Source organism: Heterocephalus glaber, unplaced genomic scaffold (assembly GCF_053883595.1).
Source record: "Heterocephalus glaber isolate CG9 unplaced genomic scaffold, H.glaber_assembly_v1.0 deba00000122, whole genome shotgun sequence".
NCBI classification, from domain to species: Eukaryota; Metazoa; Chordata; class Mammalia; order Rodentia; family Bathyergidae; genus Heterocephalus; species Heterocephalus glaber.
In genome coordinates, this window is record NW_028258138.1 from 43,316,458 (window position 1) to 43,337,186 (window position 20,729).

Sequence of the window (20,729 nt, forward strand, 5' to 3'; positions counted from 1 at the left end):
ATGTAGTAAATCCCTTTATATACATACAGAGTATGAGAATATATATATATATATGTATATATGTTTCCTCTAGTTAAATGAACCCTGATACAATCACTGATTCTTATCATTTATAATACTGATTCTTATTATTTAGAACTTATGTAGATATTCTTTTAAAGTCTCTCTGACTGGTTCTTTTTCAGAAAATGTTAGGATTTTCTTTCCATTGTTCTATAGATAATATCAATATTTCACATATTGTACATTATGGCTTGAGTTGATTTCTTCATTGTTATGGCTTATATCTAAATGTTACCCCAAAGGTTCATGCACTCATAGTTGGGTCACTTGGGATATGACTAGATCATGGGTGTATGATATTGAATTAATCCACTGATGGGTTTATAGCTGGTTGCAATTTTTGGAGGTACAACCTGATGGGAAGAGGTGGGCCACTGTGGGTGTGACCTGAAATGTTATATATCCCTCTTTTTGCCTTGATCTCAGTCCTGCTTTCACGCCAAAAGCTTTTTCTACTCTACCATGGCCCTCTGTCATGCTGCCCTTCCTTAGAGGCACCTGGCTATGGACAGAAACCTCTAGAAACTGAGCTGTGTTAAATTTTTCCTCCTTTAACTTGTGAGTGTACAATAATTTTCCCCAGTGATGAGAAAGTGTCTATGACATTCATCCATCTCTTCTGTGAAGATACATCAAAAGTAATGTACCAAATATTTACAAAAACCCAGTCAAGTTTTAAAGAGTACAAAGATGAATGCAATAATTCCTGTTTCTGGGACATAACATCTCAAATGCACAATTCAAGAGAGGAAGGGTATAATTTGGCTCTTGCTTTCATGGACCACCATCCATGGTCAACTAACAGGAAGGCAGAAACATAATGACAGAAAGATGTGGTAGGGCAAAGATGTTTAGTTTATAGTAACTGAGAAACACAGGAGGGAAACAGTGCCAGAGAGGAAGAAGCCAGGGAACATATATAGTACCCCAAATCACACCTGCATGATGCATCCAGTTATATACAAAAGTATGCTTTATTAATCTTCTAGGCATTTCTCAATCTAATCAAGCTGATATATCATCATTGATGGTCACAGTAAAACTCTTTAAAACATAATTAATGTACAAATAAACACAATTAGTTAATAATTCTGCTTAAAATGACATCTGTATTTCCTAAAGATGCAATAATCTTTTCCTCAAAATGGCAATAGTTCTAGCATTTTTCAAAGACACAAATCAAGGTTTCTTCTGTGACTCAAGGCAAACTCTTACCTTTGAACCTCTTTAAAAACCCAAACCCCAAGGTAAATGGCACAGAGTAAACATTCCCTTTCCAAAACAGAAGGAGACAGAAACAAATTGAATCAAAGTAAGACCACAACTCAGCAGAGCAAATATTGAATCTATAGTTCTATGTTCAACATTTGAGGCACATGATGGTAAGACCTGAATTCCAAATGGTATTCAAAGGCCACAGCCAATGATCATGCTGGTTGCAGCACACACTGTCTGTTGGGCTGGCTTAACTCACAGCCTGCAGCTTTCATTAGCAGACATTACGTGTTCCTGGCACCTCTGACTTGCTGAGGTCTCCACCGCACCTTTGGCTTCATTTCCACTACTTCTACACTGCCCTACAAATCTGTCACTCAATATAGTGTGCATGATGCCAGAGTCTGACACCAGCACAGGCAGTAACCAGATTCTCTTGGACTTTGGTTGCAGTGGACTCTTAGTGCTTGGATGGCTGGGTATGATGAAGTGAGTTCTAGGGAACCAATTCCCTAGAAGGGCCTTCTCCAGGTAGGAGCCCAGAGATTCTCTTCTCAGAGAATCCTGGAACTTGATGGTTCCTTTGCCAGATCAAATAGTTCTCCATTTTTAATCTTAGTCTCCTGAAAAGTCTCAGGACATGGGTAAAATGTAGACAAATTTTTTCCAGAGTATAATAAATATGGCTTCTAATTTAAATGCTAATGAAATCCTTGTTCCTAACTGAAACCTTCTGAGCCTGGCCTTTACTGTCCACGTATTCATCAGCTTTCTGGTCTTCAGAGCTCTGACAAATTACTCATCAAGCTCTCTTTAAAGCAATCTAAGGTTTCTTTATTATGTGTCTCCAAAACTTCCCAATGTTTTCCCTCAAATCAGTTTCAAAAATTTTTATTTTGGCTTATGGTTTCATGAGATTCAGTTCTTTGTTGCATGACTCCAAGGCAGAAACATCAGGGTAGAGCAAAGATACCTAGTTTATGCAACCAGGAATCACAACAGAAGAATAGGACTAAAGAGGAAGAGGTAAGAGACCATATATGATACCCAAACTCACACTTCCAACTTAAAGTGCTGTACTGATCTGCTAGACATGTCTTAATCTGATCATGTTGACATCATAATTAATGATCACAAGTCCTTATTGCTTGTAACATACTTTTCTTAACAGAACTTATAGCCAAAACTCAAGGACAAAAGTGTTTGGAAAAAACAAGTATATATGTAATTGTAATATTGACTATTTCCTCTAATCAACTAATATTAAAATCCTGATTTCTTCCAATATAACCTTTTGTTGTGGTTTGATTTGCTTTGATATTATATTAATACTAGAATAACTCATTTAAGATATTATAAAACATAATTTGGATACTGAATAAAGGGAATGGATATTCGTAATCACAATTATTAAGTCAGCTTCAACAATTCAAAATAATTCAACATTTTATAAAGTCTTCTATTGTAAATAAAAAATTAGTTCTCTTTCTGTTTAGAACTTGGCTATTTTCAATGTTTTTTTTTCCAGTACTGGGGATCAAACTCAGGACCTAGCACTTTCAAGGTAGGCATGGCACCACTGAGCTAAATCCTTGGCCCTTTCAATGTCTTTGTTTTGTTCAATTGCATGAGTTTCCTAGACTGATATAACAAAGTACCACAAATTGATGCCTTAATATAATTTATTCTTTCACAATTTTCAGGGCTAGGTGTCCAAAATTAAGATATTTGCAACACCAGACTTCCTCTGAACCCTGCAGTGAAGAATCTCTTTGTCTCTTTCAAGCTTCTTTTGGGGTCACCAATCTTTACATTCATTTGGCTTGCAATCTTTGGCTTACATTTATGTCACTTCAGTTCTGCCTCTGTCATCAGATAATTTTGTCCTAGTAAATCTATTGCTTCTTTTTTCTTAAAAGAACATTACTATTATTGAATTAATGACTTACTCTATACTATTATGGCCTCACCACACCCCGACTCAACTATTTACATCTGTAATGACCTTGTTCATAAATAAAGGCACATATTGAATTATTGGAGATTAGTATTTAAATGTATGTTTTAGGGGAAAACAATTCAATTCATAGCAATAATATAATATAGATGAAATGTATACAAAAGGCAAGCACAAAATCTTTCCAAAATCGCATTTTAAATATAACAAGTGTAAATCATTCAATTGATTGATGCAAAAATGTAGTAATGGCAGCATAGTGTGACTTCAAAATCAAGTAAACAAGTAATAAGCCCGCAAGAAAGTGAAGAATTATTGCTACTTAACTAAGCATCATATCATAATTTCTCCCAGTAAGCAGTTTTATATTAAGCACTCATTTGAACTTCTGGAAGAAATAAGAACACAGTTCTTATTCTTTCAGTGCAATGTATTTTGTATATTTGTATACTTTTCTATGACTCTGTAAAATGAATGACACTTGTGACATTCAGACAATAAGATCCAGGAGCTCATTAGAACACGCTGTTTGCTGCTGCCCATGGCTCACTTGATGACTATGTAAATGACTCACTGGAAACCTGTTTGTAATTTCTGATTAACATGTGGTCTCAGCCCATTTTAACACATACCACCAGAATGCAAACCTCCAAAAGAAGTCCTTTTATCATTAGCTCTCAGATGGGAGCCACTCAATTTACACAGTAAGATAAAGTGATGTCTTTAAAAATTACTTTTTCTAGTCACTGTTGTGGCTTTTATTAACCTTCAAAGATAAAGTTTATTTTTGGAGTATTTATTTTTAAATAACATATTTTTTTAAAAAAATTACATATGATTCAAAACATTTTGCTTAAACCTGATTTCTTTTTTATGTTTATATTATTTACCCACATTAAACTCTTCAGTAAACATAATTCATGAATATATTTTTTAAAAATTATTTTAGTTTTGGTAAAAAAACTCATAATATAAAATATGCCATATTATCAATGTCTGAGTGGTCAGTAGTTGTAAGTATATTTGCATTCTCTATAATCTTATTTTAATGAATCCTGTAATTTATTACAATAATCTATTATGTGTGTGTGTACAAACTGTTATTTGATAGATTTTTTTAAAATACTGTCAAGTTTATTCATTTTATACAGTCACAGGGTAACCACAAGTTTTGTCTTCCATGTTCTCATCTTTTCTTTCTTCTCTCCAGTACATCTGGCACGTAATCCTCTGAAGAAAGGACAGGGGATCAAAGATTAAAATCTTTGGTCTGGACTCAGTGTGCTCCATGTGACAGTCACAGTGTAGGATGGCTGGGTGAGATCACTTCCTATATCCCCTAGGTATCGTTTTCTCCCACTTCTCTACTTGCCCTATACTATCCAGCCTAATACAGAAAACTTGGGGGCTGTGTGTCCTTCCATGTATCCTGCTCACTAAGCAACTAGAGAAAACTTGGGGAATGAGGCTTAGTGTGACAACATGGGATAGAGCTTGGAGCCCAGACAGATTGAAAACAGAATGAAGGCAAATCTGGCAGATCTCTGATTTTACAAAAATGGAGAGGTGTTTTCTCTCTGTTTGTTTTTTCACAATTTATAGGACACTAGCAAAAAGAAAAAAAAAAAAGGTCAAGACAGGGAAGATGAGAAGCTTGTCCATCAGCTCAGAGGAGTTGTTCTTTGTAATGAGCTTTTGGCCCAGCTGAATGGTCCCTGGCATGGACTTACAGTCTTTATTTGCATCCAGGATTGTTGCGAAGAGTATACTAGGGTCTGTATGTCCTCTTAGCTTTGCTGGACCTGCTGTGATATCATCTTTCTTGTCCTCACGAAGCTATCTAAGATGGCACTAGATATCTGGGCCAGGGTTTCTTTAGTAGTTTTCCTTTACCTTAAAAATTCTCCTTCTTGGTCAGGGATTTAGCTCAGTGGTTTTGCCACCTGCTGCCAAGCACAAGGACCCGAGTTTGATCCCTGGTACAAAAAAAAAAAAAAAAAATTCTCCTCCTTGGAGAAGTTCTGGTTTCTTTATATTATTGGTTGCAATTTTGCAAGTGAAATCATTTTTCCTCCAAGACGTCTGATTTCCTTTTGTGATTCTCTACTGCATGTAGAAGAATGCTGCTTCTCCAACTCCTTAGCCAACTGCTCAAGTTCCTGTATTCTATATCAGAACTGCTGAAATTTCTCTTCCTTTTAGTATGCAGTTAAGTAAGTGTACGTAAAGGTCCTGAATATTTGTTAGTATCCTAGGTAAGTGTGTTCACCTCTAGGTGGTAAATGACAATCTCTTGATTACTGATCCAGTGAGCATTTTGGAGAGCCACCATATTGGTTACACTGTTGATAGATTCTTTAGAGTCTTGCTTGGTGAAACTATGTGTATAGTTTTGAATTTTCAAATTGTGACTGATCATAAATAACTCACAAATAAAATATATTAAAAATCACTCCTACTTTTGACTAGAATAAAATAAGTCTATACAAGCTAATTGTTAGAAAAAAACCCTAAAATACTACATACATAACCTAGTCCTTGTCTTTCCAATGAATAAATGTCACTATTGTCTTTGTCTTCAATAATCCTACAAGATGTACCCCCTTGGTGATTAAAACAACATACATCTTCAAAAATTTTATCGATAGACAATAAGTATATGAAAAGTTCTAGCCGTTAGAGAAATGCAAATTAAAACTGCCTTAAGATTTCATGTTAGAATCTCAGAATGGCTATTGTCTTAGTTATTTCCTCATTGCTGGGACAAAATGCCTGATACCCACAAGTTGAAGAGGGAAAGGTTTATTTTAGCTCACAATTTTTAAAAGTTTCAGTTCACACTCAGCTGGCTCCAAGCCACGGTGGCATTGCAGAGGGGCATGGAAAAGGAGAAAGAGTTCATAGCAAGGCAGGGAGGAAGCACCAAGAAATGAGGCTTCCATTCCCTTCATATTCCATCCAGACTATAATCCTGTTGGTGCTATCCACACCCAGGGTGGGGCTTCTGTCTTCAATAAATCTATTCAGCCACACCCAGAACTATACCAAACCAATCAGTTGGCTAAAATCCGGTTATCATGCATTCCTAATCCAGTATCACACATCCATGATCCAGCCACCCCTCAAAAGCCCTACCTGTGAGCACATGAGGCCTTGGGGGGATATCTAAATATAAGCCATAAAAGATATCATCAAGAAAGCAGAAAATAATGAATTCTGGTGAGGATGAAGTGGAAAGGAAATCCTCCTACACTATTGGGGGAAGGTAAACTAGTACAACCACAATGTGATGAAAATCAATATGGAGATTCCTCAAAGCACTAAAAATAGAAATGCAGGGGCTAGGGATTTGGCTCAATGGTTTCACCACCTGTTGCACAAGTGTAAGGACCCGAGTTCGATCCCCAGTACCAAAAAAGAAAAAAAAAAAATAGAAATGCCAGCTATACTACTCCTTGGTATATTCTTGAAAGAATTAAAGACTTTATAGTATATACAGTGATACATGCATACCTATATTTATAGCAATGCAATTCACAGCTAAGCTCTGGAAATAGCTATTAACAGACGAATTGATAAAGAAAATGCAGTATGTAAATACAGTGGAGTATTACACAATCTTAAAGAAGAATGAAATAATGTAATTTGCAAGTAAATAGATGGAACTTCAGATGATTGTGCTAAGTAAATAAGCCAGACTCAGAAAGTTAAATGCAAGATGCTTTTTTTTTTTTAAATATGAAGAATCAAAAAACAAATGAACAAACAAATAAATAAATGAGAGACACCAGGAAACTAGAAAGTAGACTTTGGGAAGGTGAGGAAGGGACTCAGGTGGGGGAAGGAGGAATGGTGAAGGTTGTGGGGTTTTAAGTGATAAAAATATATTAAATGCAAGTACCAAATTCCCAAAACAAACATTACCATTGTGTATTATTATCATGCACTAATGAGGTTAAAAAAATTTCTTAGTCTATTAGTTGAATCTAAATGTAATTTCACATTGTTTTCAATGTCCTTGATTTCAGGGACTTTAGTAACTAAGCCAGTTTATTTCTTATAACTGAGATCTGCCTCTTTTCCCTGTTCTCTGGGCTTATAATTTAAACAGTATTCTAGTGGAACATACCTTCCTGGTATGCCTCTGAAGACTTATTGTGAGTTCCCTTCACTTATCCTGGTAAAATTTACCTTCTTCTCTCAGTTGTATTAAAAAAGAAACAGAGGAACAAGCTCTTTCTGATTTCTCTGTGGGTACAAAAATGAAAATATTGTTTTTACTATCTTTTCACCCATGAATAGTATAAGACTATTATTTCTATTGTCCAGGTAAATTAATCCAGGCTTTTTAAATTTAAATCCCCATTATCCCTTGAGACCTAATTGAATAACATCCTTTTCGTAACCATTAATTATTAATTTGTGAAAGGAAGGAAGTTGAGTAAATCATGACCACTCATCTGCTCTTGGTTAACATTGTAAATAGGATTGCTTTTAAAGATTTGGATTCTATTAGGTTACCATGAAATACTCAAAATTCAACACTCAAATTAATTGACATACAATTAAGTGGGTACTTATAAAATAAGAAGTATTTACATTTAAAAAGTTTTCTAAATATAAAATGTATTTGACTATACTATTTTCTAATAATACAGAAATATCTAAAATACAAAATAACCTCAAAATAAAATTTGTAAATTTAATAAAGACTATCCATTATTAACACACACACATATAAACATTTGTGTATTATATGAAAGTGTTGGTTATGCTATTCACTTTGTAGCCTTTTTATAATATGGCAAGATCTTTCCAGTGTATGGAGGAGTTAAAATTTCTTTAAAGTAGAATTTGAATATGAAATTATTTTAAAAATCCCATGAAATCTCTTACTTATTTTCAAGTATTTCTTGGAAAAATAAAAACAGAACAAAAGTAGAAAATGGATCCTTATAGTGATTGTTGCTCTTTATTTATTTAAAGGAAATTGTGTTCCTAATTGAGAATTCAGAATTCAATCAATCAAAGACAAAGAATACCAGGTTATGAAGCATGAAGAAAATTTAATGACATTTTTCTTAATTTACATTGCAGCTCTAAGACTTAAAAGAAACTTAAATGAACATTTTATACATTTACATATGAACAGATGGGGACTTATAAACTATGCATGAAGCACATAGAATTTGTCTCAGATTTCTGATGAATGGTCCTTAAATTGACTAATGTTTATAACAAAATATTTAAATAAAGTTATTATTTGCCTTAGAATATTAATATGTATATATTGCCAGTTATTTGAAATCATTGTAATTGCAAAAAGGACAACTCAGAAATTTAAAGTAATACCACCTGTTTTCTACTATTTCTTTTATCAATCAAATACGAAATGCAAAATACCTCTATTAACCTTAGAGTTTCCTGTGAATACTACAGAATTACTTCTAGTGTTGAAACACCTCATCTTCTGTTGGAAAACCATAAAAACAATTGTGTGGTTATCTGCCAGAACTTTTAAGTAGAAGTGTCAGTAAGTATTGTAAAAAAGATGCTTGGAGTTATTCTGGTTCTGCTAATTCACCTTCGGTGTGACCTTGAGCATTTGTTCAAACTTTAGGGTTTCCTTTTTCCTTATTTACTAGAAAGAAAGTCTCTGATTTTTCAAGTTTCAGGCAGATTCTCCTCCTGGGAATCTACATGTTACAAAAATTTAAAGGGTAGCAGTTTAGTATCCTACCTACATACCACACTCAAAGTTGTGCATTAACTCAAAATGTTTAGAAATTATGAGAATTCACAGATGTTTTGTGTGTTTGACAAATGGATTGTCTATGTGAAATTGTTCAAGTTAGCTTACTCCTGCTATTCAGTTTGGTGATTGTGTATGTGCTGGGAGTGGTACCAGTACTATCTGAAAATCTGCCTGACATGATCTACTCTGTTAGATGCAATGTAATATTGGTCTTCTACTAACAATATTTCAATGTAAAATATACATTTATCTTATTTTCATTATGTTACTTACCTTGTTTTTTTTTTCTTAAATTCTTTTATTGGTACATTTTAGGCATTCAATACCTTTACATTTATCATTGGAAACTTGTACCTTTACATAATGTATCTTCGTTCTTATTTTTCCTCATTCCCCTGCCTTCCCTTAATAAAGCTTTTTAAAATGCCTCGTTTATATAACAATGTGAAAAATTAAGATCAGAGAGATAGGAGAACAGACAGTATGACAGGAAAATTCAAAAGGGAGACAGAAACTTAGAAGATAACATTCAGGGAATAGTTCTGCAACCTTCCCAACATAAGGTCCCCCTCCAAAAATCTATCAAGCCCATTCCTTGAAGAATTTTATACTTTTCTTATTGAAGCCAGTGCTGTTCAAAAGAAGTAAAATGAAAGTCACATCTGTAATTTTAATTTTTCAAGTAGTCAAATTTTAAAGATGTATAAATAATAAAATAAAATTAATTTTACTAATATATTTCACTTAACTTGATATTTCTAAAATATTATCTTTGACCATGTAATTATTATTATATTATTATTATTATTAATTCTTTTATTGGTACATTTTAGGTATACAACACAATTACATTTCTCATTGGGAATTGTACCTTTACATAATGCATCTTGGTTCTTATTTTTTCCCCATTCCTAGCCCTCCCTTCATCCCCTCCACCCTTCCCTATTTACAAAGACTTTATTTCCATTTCTCATCATTTTTCCTTTCCCTTCTTTCCTTTATATTATTATTATTAATGAGATATTTTACATTTTCTGCACTAAGCCCCTGAAATCCAGTGTGTATTTTATACTCAGCATAGTTCAATTTAGACAAACTATATTTTAAATTTTCAGTGTTGGACAACACTGATTTAATGTGTCAGTGCTAAACACAGTTATATCACAGACAAGTAGAAGTAATTTCCAACTGGAACCACAAATAAACTGACAATGAATCCATGTTTGGAATATTAATTTCACAGCATTAGAATTTAGAAAAGTCATACTTTTGTATTATGAATAAATACATTAAGAAAGAAGACCCCATAATTATTAAGTATTCCTACTCATAGCTACAGGAATAAAGCATTCATTTATTATCACATTTAATTCCTACAAAAAACATCTATTGAAAGATCATTACTGAGATGGAAGTAATGAAACTGTGCCCAGCAAGCACTTCACCCTTCTAGTTTGTCTTTCTAAAGGGCAGAGAGTGGAAAGGTAAAATCTGTATTTCTTGCACTCCCTTAAAACTAGAGTTCTTAATGTGATTCAGGTTCCTCCAATCAGATGCACATAGGTGAGATTTGGCTGAAAGAGAAGCAGACATTGTACGTGCCGTTTCTGCCATTTTTGCTTGGCAAGCACAGGGAAAGATTTTACAGCAGTAGCATTAAACAGAGGCACCCTCATCCATTCTCTGCTTGTCCTGTTGAGCATCAGGGCCCTGAGCATCTGTTTCTCAGCATCTCTGATCCAGCAGTTCTCATTGTGCTTCTGTGCCTCACCTGAAGCATCAAAGTGTGAGACTTTGACACACTTCTTTTGGAAGGGATTATCGGTGCTCTCCATCCTCCATCGTCACCCCGGATGCCAACTGGGAGTTCTCTTGGAGTATTGCTGAGCTGGATCAACCGGAAGCCTTTGGTGAGAAAGGTTCTGAGGCAGGGGTAGTTTGTGAGAGCTCACTCCAGGTTGTCTTGGGGCAAGAGGATGATTTCCAGTCTTGACATCAAAGTATAACTCCAGGATTTTCCTTATCTGTGGAGTCTAGACGTGGTGGAGGCTTCTTTGGTGCAACTTCTCGTGCAGATCCCCTGGTGTGGCTTCTCATCATTCAGTAACTGCAGGCAGCCAGAGGGCTTGTACCTCTAGAAGGTAGAGGCTACTTTTCCTGATTTTAAAGACTAGTACTATATATTCGGGAAAATGATAACCTCTTTATAAATGTTTTTCATCCAACAAAAACTGCTGTATATTTTTGGAGAGTAACTTCAATTGGGAATAATATCAGTAAATCTTCATTGGGATAAAATTGCTCCTAAAAGTTGATATGATAATCTTAGTTAATATTTTAGCTTTTGACATATACTTTATAAATTAGAACAGTCAACATTTTGATAGTGGCTGTATCTATCTTATAGATAAAATATTTCTTAATTTTAATTTAAAATCACAATGTAGTAAAGTGAAAATTGCAATTAATATTGTCTTTAGGAGAATTATTAATCAATAGTTCAATAATATAACTTATTTATGCTTTTTGAATATGATAGCAGATAAGAAGATTTGTCATTTATAGTTTCTAAAATGTGAGCACAAATGGTATATGATAATCGTGAAAGGTCAATTAAGTCACTCTAAAAAAGTATCAAAAATTATAGTGTTAACTATATATTTTCTAGGATTATATTTTAATATGTTTGATGTAGTCAGTTTGCATGACTTAGAGCTTTAACATAAAATTTTTATGTTGTACTCTGGAGGAAAAGAAAGTTTTATATACTTTTATAAATATACTTAATTTTATATTTAATTATATATATTATTCTTTACATATATTGTTGATTGTGTTGCTGGTGATTTCCCCGATTAGATGGATTCTTGCCATTGCATTGACTTTGTATATTTATTTAACTCAACAAGTAGGTATACTAAAACAGACATATGAATCTATTTATTTGTAATAGCTGTTATGTGAAAGCCTCATTTAGTTTGGATTATTTGTGAAATGATAAAATAAAATGTAAGAATAAGACAAAGTTCTCAAAATGATGATTCACAGACTGAATTCTGTCCAAAGATATGTTTCTGTCTGTAAAATATATCCAGAAAGTGACTTTTAAAGCAACATTTTACCAGTGAGACTTATCCATAAATCATCAGCAGTGTAAATGTGGTACTCTTCACATTATGAGGTTTCCATGGGAAATATTTGTTATGACTGAACTCAATTGCTTTCCTTGCAAGAGACAAGTTTTCTAGAGCATGCTATCTTTGTCTATTGAGTTATCCTATTTTCCAGTTTATGCAGATGTCTGAGTATTTTCTCCCCATGCACCTTGTGTAACAGTTTATTTTACTTTTACTACATCTAACAGTTCATTCTAACCTACACTACCTGCTTTTTAGACATGGTTTATCATGTTATTAATGGTATATTTGCCATTTTAACAGGGACAGTGCCTTATTTATCTCAAGCTTTTCTTTCTCATCTTTGCCAGGATCCTTATTTTTTTTCTTATTACTTTGAGTATGCTACCATGATAAAATCATTTCTGAATTGTAATAATCTTTTTTATGGTTGTCTCCTAATTTTGATAACAGATACAGAAAAAACATAACCCCCTACTATAGAGCTATCCATTTGATGAAAGAAAAGAACAAAAATGATAAGTAAATGAAAACCTTAAACATTTTCCCCAGTCAACTCTGTTTCAATTCTTGGTAGAGATCAACAATAACAATAATCACTGAAAGTATTAACTGGATTTAAAGAAATTACAACAAATTAAATGTAGAGAAAAATGTGTGGTTATAATCACATATCTCTGAGGGGTTTGCAATGCCAAGAAAACAATGAAAAGTAAAGTATGCACTAAGATACAGCTAATTTTAAACATTCTTTATTATTTTCCATTAGAATAATATAAAAATTCATTAACATTTATATTCATGAGCGACTTTTCTTCTTATATATAGAGATAGCTTAATATCAGACATGTTTAGCAGATAATCAAATATTCATTTTGCATATACAATGGCCATATATATAATATGTGAATATATAAAAATATTGAATTTAATTCTATATTGAATTTAGAGGATTTAGCTATGAAAAAGATAACTGTAACCCTCCCAAAGCTAAGGTTTAAACATCTACAACATTTAAAAGAAATAAGCACATAACTTCTAGCTACAAGGTGTTCTTCTGGATAAGAATAGTAGATTATGCAAAGATACTAAAATAAGCTCCAAGTTTATTTAATTATCACTTTGGAATAGCACATTTTTTCTAAAGCAGGAAGTTTTTTGATCAGAATATTTACTTTACACTTCTACACAAATTAAAATCTGAGTTTAATTGGCTAGCCAATGTAGAAAGACTTCCTTTCGTCATATTCTACCTATATCCTTCTTCTGCAGGGAACAAGCCTCCTGTCCACAGAAGACATCCTGGTTGACTCAACTTGAGAGTCTTTATTTCTCTTTATCCAAAATCTTCCAGAATCATTGCCTCTATCTGGCTCTAGACCAGAAGATTAATCACATTGTGCTATTAATCTCTGTCAGTGTCCATGACCACATGAAGCCCAAGATTTTCAGGTCAGCATTTCACGCTCCTCTAGTGCTTCACAAATGTGACCACAGTTGATCCTTACCCTTAGAAGTGTCCAAACGTCTAGTCCTGAGCTCATCCCCTAGACATTCTCATTCAGTAGGAGAGACTGAGGCTGCTGGTCACAGAACACACTCTGAGAGGCTGCATCCACCGAAGATCTGCCTGTCTTCTCATATCCCTAATTTATACCATCCTCGAATTCTAATCCCTCCCACTCTACTGTCTAATTTCCTCAACTTCAAAAGTTTCCTACATTTTCTTGCTCTAACAGACAATAAATATTCATTTTTTGTCAATGTTTCAGTTTTTTAATAAAAAGTTTAAAGTCTGTTTTTACTCTTAGTTTTTTTAGCATTTAGTGTTTGGTTATTTGGCTTTTCCTCCTCATAGATCCCTAACTAAAACTTTCATCAATCTTCTTCATCTATTAGTCACTTCATTTCATATACTTGTCTCTGTTTTTTGGGTTTTTTTGCTGTTTTTTAAAAAGAGTTTTATTGAGAAATTATTCATATAACATATGTTTTACCCATTAAACATATACAAATCAATGTTTTAAGTATATTTACAGATATGCACAACCATCATTAGAGTTTATTTTAGAACATTTAAATTTTCCCAAAAAGAATCCTTGTGCATTTACTACCTGTCTACCTCCCAGCTCTAAACAACTGCTATTCTACTTTATTTCCCTTAAGAATCACTTAGTCTTGGTTTAATGAAGAATGAAACTGTAGAATACTTTTGCTTTTATGACTAGTTTTTTCACCTAATAAACATTTTCAAGGTTTAAACAAATTGTATCATGAATCAATGTTTCATTTCCTTATATGACAAAATACTAATATTGGACTGTGTGTGGATATAGATTTGTTTAAGATATTTGGATTGTTTTCACTTTTTGATTTCTATGAATATTTCTGCTATAAACATTGGTACATGTACAAGTTTCATATGAATCTTTGTTTTCCTTACTATCTTTTTATTTTTAAAACTTTCATCATCTCACTTTTTATTTCTCTTAAGATATCATCTATCTCTTATGTTCACTTTTATTTAGACGTTCTTTCTAAATGTTTTGATTTATTTTCATTTTTTCTTGAGTTCTATCATTTCATTTCTAAGTTCTTCTAAATCTAATTTGTTTGCTTTCATTTCTTATGCCATATATAGTGTATTTTAAGGTATTAAGTAATAAATTGTAGTTTTGATCTGATTTGGAAGTGTATGTGCTTTTTACTGCTAATAAGGATATTATTTTTGCATTTCTCGCTATGAAATTTGGTCTATATTATATTAGGAATACTTTGGATTTATCTTTGCTTATCAGAATATTTAGAAAGAAGTGTAGTTCAGGGTATTTTTTCCTAAATCACAAATGTTTCTTGTTTATATGTAACATTCAAAGTCATGGTAAATTGTTCTCTGAATTTTATGGCCATACTTTCATTTTATATAAATATTTTCTATCTTTTGTCTATTATCTCCATCTTAATCAACTTAACCTAATTCTCAGAACTTTCTTCTTGGTTTGTGGCTCAGTCTGGGAAGACTTTCTAGGTTAGTTTTAAGTTTTTAAGAGGGCTACACTGTTCCTGCTCTTTTGGGCTTTTTGTACCCACTCTTAATGAGATTTGGGGTTGGGGAAAGGCACCCTTTGACTGCTGCTGTGTGGTGAGGTCCAGTGGGTTCTAGACCTGTTAAAGAGTTCTCCTACATGCTTTTCTATTCATAGGCTTCCTGAGTTTCTCTGTGTTCCTACCACATGTAGGAAGCATGTAAGTCTTATGCTGGTACTCTTTGTCCACCCATGTTTACGTTATGGTACTCACAGTTGTATTTTAGGTCCACATTTGTTGTGTATTTTGTCCATATGATTTTGATATCTATTTTCTGTGTTGTTTTGTTTTGGGTTCTATTTGTTTGGTGTTGGTGCTATAACATTAAAGAACTGCAATTACTGGTATCTTTCTAGAATCACTTTGTTAATCGTTTGCCATGGTGGCATGAAGAATACTTAGGAATTACTAGATGAAAGAGTTGAATAAATTACTACACTTAATTCTAGGTAATTATAACCATGAAGCTTATAATTTTGTAGTACAGGAAAAAATATCCAATGAACTTTTATTAATTTTGGATTTTTGCAATGCTTTTCTTTTGTGTTTTTATTTAGTTCAACAATTTATCAGATTTTATTATATCATACACTTGTTTACTGTTATTGATGGTCGGTGTTTTACATTTTAGTATAAGTAACTTTAAGCCATTCTCCATTCCATTTTGTTACATGAAAAAGTTATCCCCTATTAACATTTATTTTTTATTTTATTTCCAATTTTTCTAAAGTAAAATATTTAAAATAGATTACTTACTTCTCTAACATTCTTTTTCCATTAAACAGTACTAAAATTATTTAGTTTCCATAATGTCTTCTCCAGTATTACATGTGAAGAATCAAATTCTACAAAAGACAGTTGTTTTCTAGACTGTATTTTTTATATAAGAGTGATGTTACTCATGGAGATGATGTTGACCAGACTGTAACTCATAAAAAAGTAAATCACCCCAAAATGTAATACCTTAAATATTGTTTATAACAAATTAGTTGGAACATATGTCCATGACTCATTACAACACCTTGATTTGTCACTGTATTGTAACTAAAAACTACTGGATTACAAGTTGGCCTTTTCAAAAGGATTTGTAAAAATCATACATTTTAAAGGAAGCTCCTTTGGTATGTTATGAAATGCCACCATAATTTGTCTTCACTCTTGTAGTTATTTTCATTTACTCAAGGGATTTTACTTGCCTCAGGAAGATTTTTGCTCTTGACATTCTTTCGCTTCACTAGAGATTATTTATTCTACAGAGAGCCTTTCTGGAAACTATTTTAAACTTCATAAATGTAAACTTATTAACTCACTGTTCTCCTTTGGTATAGAGCAGTCACATATAACAGATGGAACTTTATGGCTTCACTATATGAACACAAATGAAATTATAAATAGGTGATATTTATTAATAGATGATAACAGTATTTTCTAATCCCTTGAACTTTTAAAATAATGCCTTGAGATATGCTCAAGACCTCACTCTTTCCCTTCTTTAGTAGTTGAAAACTACTATTCTATAGTCAAAATATTTTTATATTTAGAAGGAATTTAAGATAGAGATAGTCTTATTTCCTGACAGCCTCAGAGTTTGTTGTGGAGTTAGAGGAAGAGAATGCAGAGGATTTTTGTTGTTGTTGTTTAAATAATCATATGATCTCAGCTGGCTACACCATGGCTACATGGAAATGGAAAAGTGTCTATTATGATATATAATGCATATTGCTATTACAGTTATTTGGGTTTCATGTTAAAAACAGCCACTTGTTCATTTTTAAGTTAATGAAGAAGAGAAGAGAAGAGAAGAGAAGACCAAATTCCCAGGCAACAATAAACTTCATTTTATCTATATCAGTGATTCGTTTATTACTATGCCTTTAATAGGATTGCAGATAACAGTGATGTTGTGTTTATCATCAATTTTTGTTAAGTATGTGATGAAAGCATACAGCAGGTAGAAATCCCATCCTAATCTACACTCTGAGCAAAACATTGTTTTGAAATATGAAATTAATTTTCCAAATCAATTTATATATTTTAAAAGTCAAATAATTGGCAATTGATTATCTATCACCTTCACCCCATGTATGACCTATGATCCAAGTGGCAAACTGCAGAAATAATTTTGGCTATGCTTCCTGGATAATGAAATTTATCAAAAGGATATTAGGTAGCTTAAAAATGTTGACTTTTATGTGACAAAGCAGCATTTTATACCCCCAAATTATACAACATATCCAGTTCCTGGAGTGAACTGAGCAGCTGTGCTAGTAATAGGCCCTCTAGCTTGAACCATGCGTACCACTATCCTGAACCCTGGATGCTGTGACAGATGAGTTGACAGTGCTCATTTTGTAAACTTTTTGATGCTTTCCCCACCTTCCTGTTGTTGAGGAAGCTCCTGTGGTTCCTAATTCAAAGTACAAGGTGGATGTTTAATGCTGGTAGAAAGATTTGGTTACATGAAAGCTGCAAGAGAGTGCAAAAGAGTAAATTCAGAGCTTGTAGTTTTTACCATGAATAGAAGTTGTGCGTCCCGTAAGAGCTGGTGACCTCCAAACATGGGTGTGAGGGAGAAGGAGTCAGATACTGGTTTACTTAAAGAGGAAAAATAAGCTGCAAACATTTCTCCTTTTAAGCTAGATGATTTTATAAAACAGCTGTTTTGCTTTTCTTTTCTTGTGGGTTTTATCAGTGTAGTCCTGAAAGTACAGATAAAACTGAACAAAAGCTATTACACTTTGGCTGCCATTCAATATCTAATAATACTCAAGTAATTTTTTTCAGTATTTCAAACTGTCTGTGTATGTGTGTGTGTTTGTGTTTCTGTGTAGTAAAGAAAAAAATAATGTAATCATTTTCAGACCCTGAATTCCTTGGAATCTCTTCATGTTTCTTTTTAACAGATATAGGAAGCTCTGCCCAAAGACAGTTGTTTATCCATGCAGTAATTACTTTGATTGTGACAGTTTACCAAACAATATGCCTTTAACAATTGTAAAAAACATGAACTAACTTTTTCAAGTTTCTGTCCGGAGCTTGGCCTGAGGATGAAATAATCTAGCAAATTACTTGATTTTTCTTTTTCTCAAGTTGAAAAAACAAAATTTCTTTGATTTCTGACTTTTATATTCTCTTTGTGGCTTCTTGGGCTCTGATTTCTGACAAAATGTCAAATAACTTAGTGAGAAGGCTTATTAAGTGTTGCCTTCATGCCCTGCCACCTGCAGATGATTCAGCTTCTGGTTGAAATCCAGACTTCTGCAGAGATTTGGAAAAGCTTCTACTTGGCCTTGGGTCGTATTCAAGCTGTGTGTACTCAAAAGCCTAGGAAAGTTTGAAAATGAAATAGAGGATTCAGTCAGTGATAGAGGCCCTTACTATGGATCATGGTTGCCTAAGAGAATCCACTGTCACCAACAAAATCCATCACCAAGAATTTTTCTCTTAAGAATACATACCAAAGAGAACTGTTATAGTTTCTCATAAAAAAGGTTCATAAAAACACTATTCACAACAACCATAACTAGAAAAAACCCAGATGTTCATCAACAGTATAATGGATAAATAAATTATGTTATAGTTAGTAAAAACACTGAGCAGCAATGAGAATGAATGAACAACAGTAATACAGATGGATAAAACAAAAATTTTGTTGACAGAAAAACTCAACACATAAGGAGTATATCCAAAATAATTCCATTTTTAAAGTGTTAAAAAGAAAAAACCAATTCATGTTAATAGAAGTAATTACATTGGTTATCTTTGAGGAAGAAATAGTGATTTCAGGCTCATATAAGGGGAGGTTTATTTCCGAGAGATGTGTTTTTTTATGTGGATGCTGATTTTATGAACATGTTTACTTTGTTCATAGTTGTTGAGTTGAACACATAGTTTCATAGTTTTCTGGATGTAGGTTTTAGTTCAGCAAAAGGTAAATCCATAATATAATAAGCTCTAAAACATGTACATTGATACATTTTATTCTCAAAGATTGCTTTTCCTCTCAAATCAGGGTAACTTAAATGTGTCAGAGTTAAAAACAGAGTTAATATTAATTCGAAATGCTCTGATTGTTTTATTTAGGTGCAATTCACTATACTCTTACTGGATAGTTGTATATAATGAACTATAAATACATTATGTGTGAGTGGCATCATTTTGAAATGAAATGATGTACCATAAAACATTTTACTTGGTTTTCATAGAAGAGTGAGAAGCATGTACATAGAGAAATATTCACTAGTATAGTAATGCAGAGCATATACATACATATATATATATATAGTGTGTGTGTGTGAACTATATCAGCCTATGTAAATATTGATTGCTATTTATTTTAATATGAAGATACTGACCCCATAATATGGGTTCTTATACAGTACCATTGCAATTACATTCCTATCATAACTCATTGTACTTGATTAACGGCTAGTGTTTCCAGTTAGAATGTAACCCCACCCCCCTCCACTGGAGACCACACAATTCCATGTTTCATTTTAATCTCTGTTATATTCTACACTGAATGATGCATATTAGAAATATAAATAATATATTTAGGTGATGGATGCAAAAGATGCAAACAGATTTCAAGGAGATTAAAAGTCCAGTAATCCACCTAGAGTGTTCATGCAGGAATATCTTTCTGGATATTCTTATACAATTTATATGTTCTTCTACTCCCAAATCCTAATAAGAAATGGTTGACAAACTGAGAAAATTAACATTATTTATAATTTTCATGTGAAAATTAAATATAACTATCCATGTAGAGATTTCACTGATTTGAAAATTATTTGTTAATAGAAAGTGAACAGGAAGAGCAAAAACATTCATGCCAATTGAAAATTATGGTGAGGATTTCTGGGAAATGCAGCAGAAATATGTAAGAAGAATTTAGTCATGGTACTCTTATAACTGTTATTGTAGGTCAGGTTATGGGATTTTCTGCTATTAACCATGAGCCATAATTGCAAATTACATACTTATATCTATTTCTAGCTTTTTATCTATGTGTACATAATGTATGATATATATAAATATATATATCATACATTATATACATTTTATGAATGTTTTTTCAAGAAATAATAAGTTTAAGATACTAAATGAGTAGTTAAATTTGTAATGTTTATACAAAATTCTATACCTTGGCACTACTTTGCTAGCAGATTAGAATGTTATGTTGAGTGAAGACTTCCCAGTAAGATTTACTGATGTTTCCCATTTTCTATAGCTGCAAATTTTAGTACAGATCACAAAATACTACTGAAATAGTAAAGAAAAATTACTACAAGTATTACTGAAATATTCAGTATTAGTGTTACTTTTACTATATTCCAACAATTCAAAAAATAGCAAGATTTTAGGAATTTTTAGAATTCCTGAGAATTCTCATTTTTGTTGCCAAATTCTGAAGATTAATGTCTCTTAGATATTTGAAAATGGTAAAGTCAAATAGGTGCTTGATCTTAAATGGTTTTTATCCTGGAGAAAAATCATAACATAAATTGTCTAC

At 32.8% G+C, this 20,729-nt stretch overlaps 1 pseudogene; it reads right to left on the reverse strand.

Annotated features, from left to right (window-relative positions):
• Window positions 1-4,831: 4,831 nt before the first annotated feature.
• On the reverse strand, window positions 4,832-5,567 carry LOC101698295 (vesicle transport protein SEC20 pseudogene; annotated as a pseudogene).
• Between the last annotated feature and the right edge of the window lie 15,162 nt (window positions 5,568-20,729).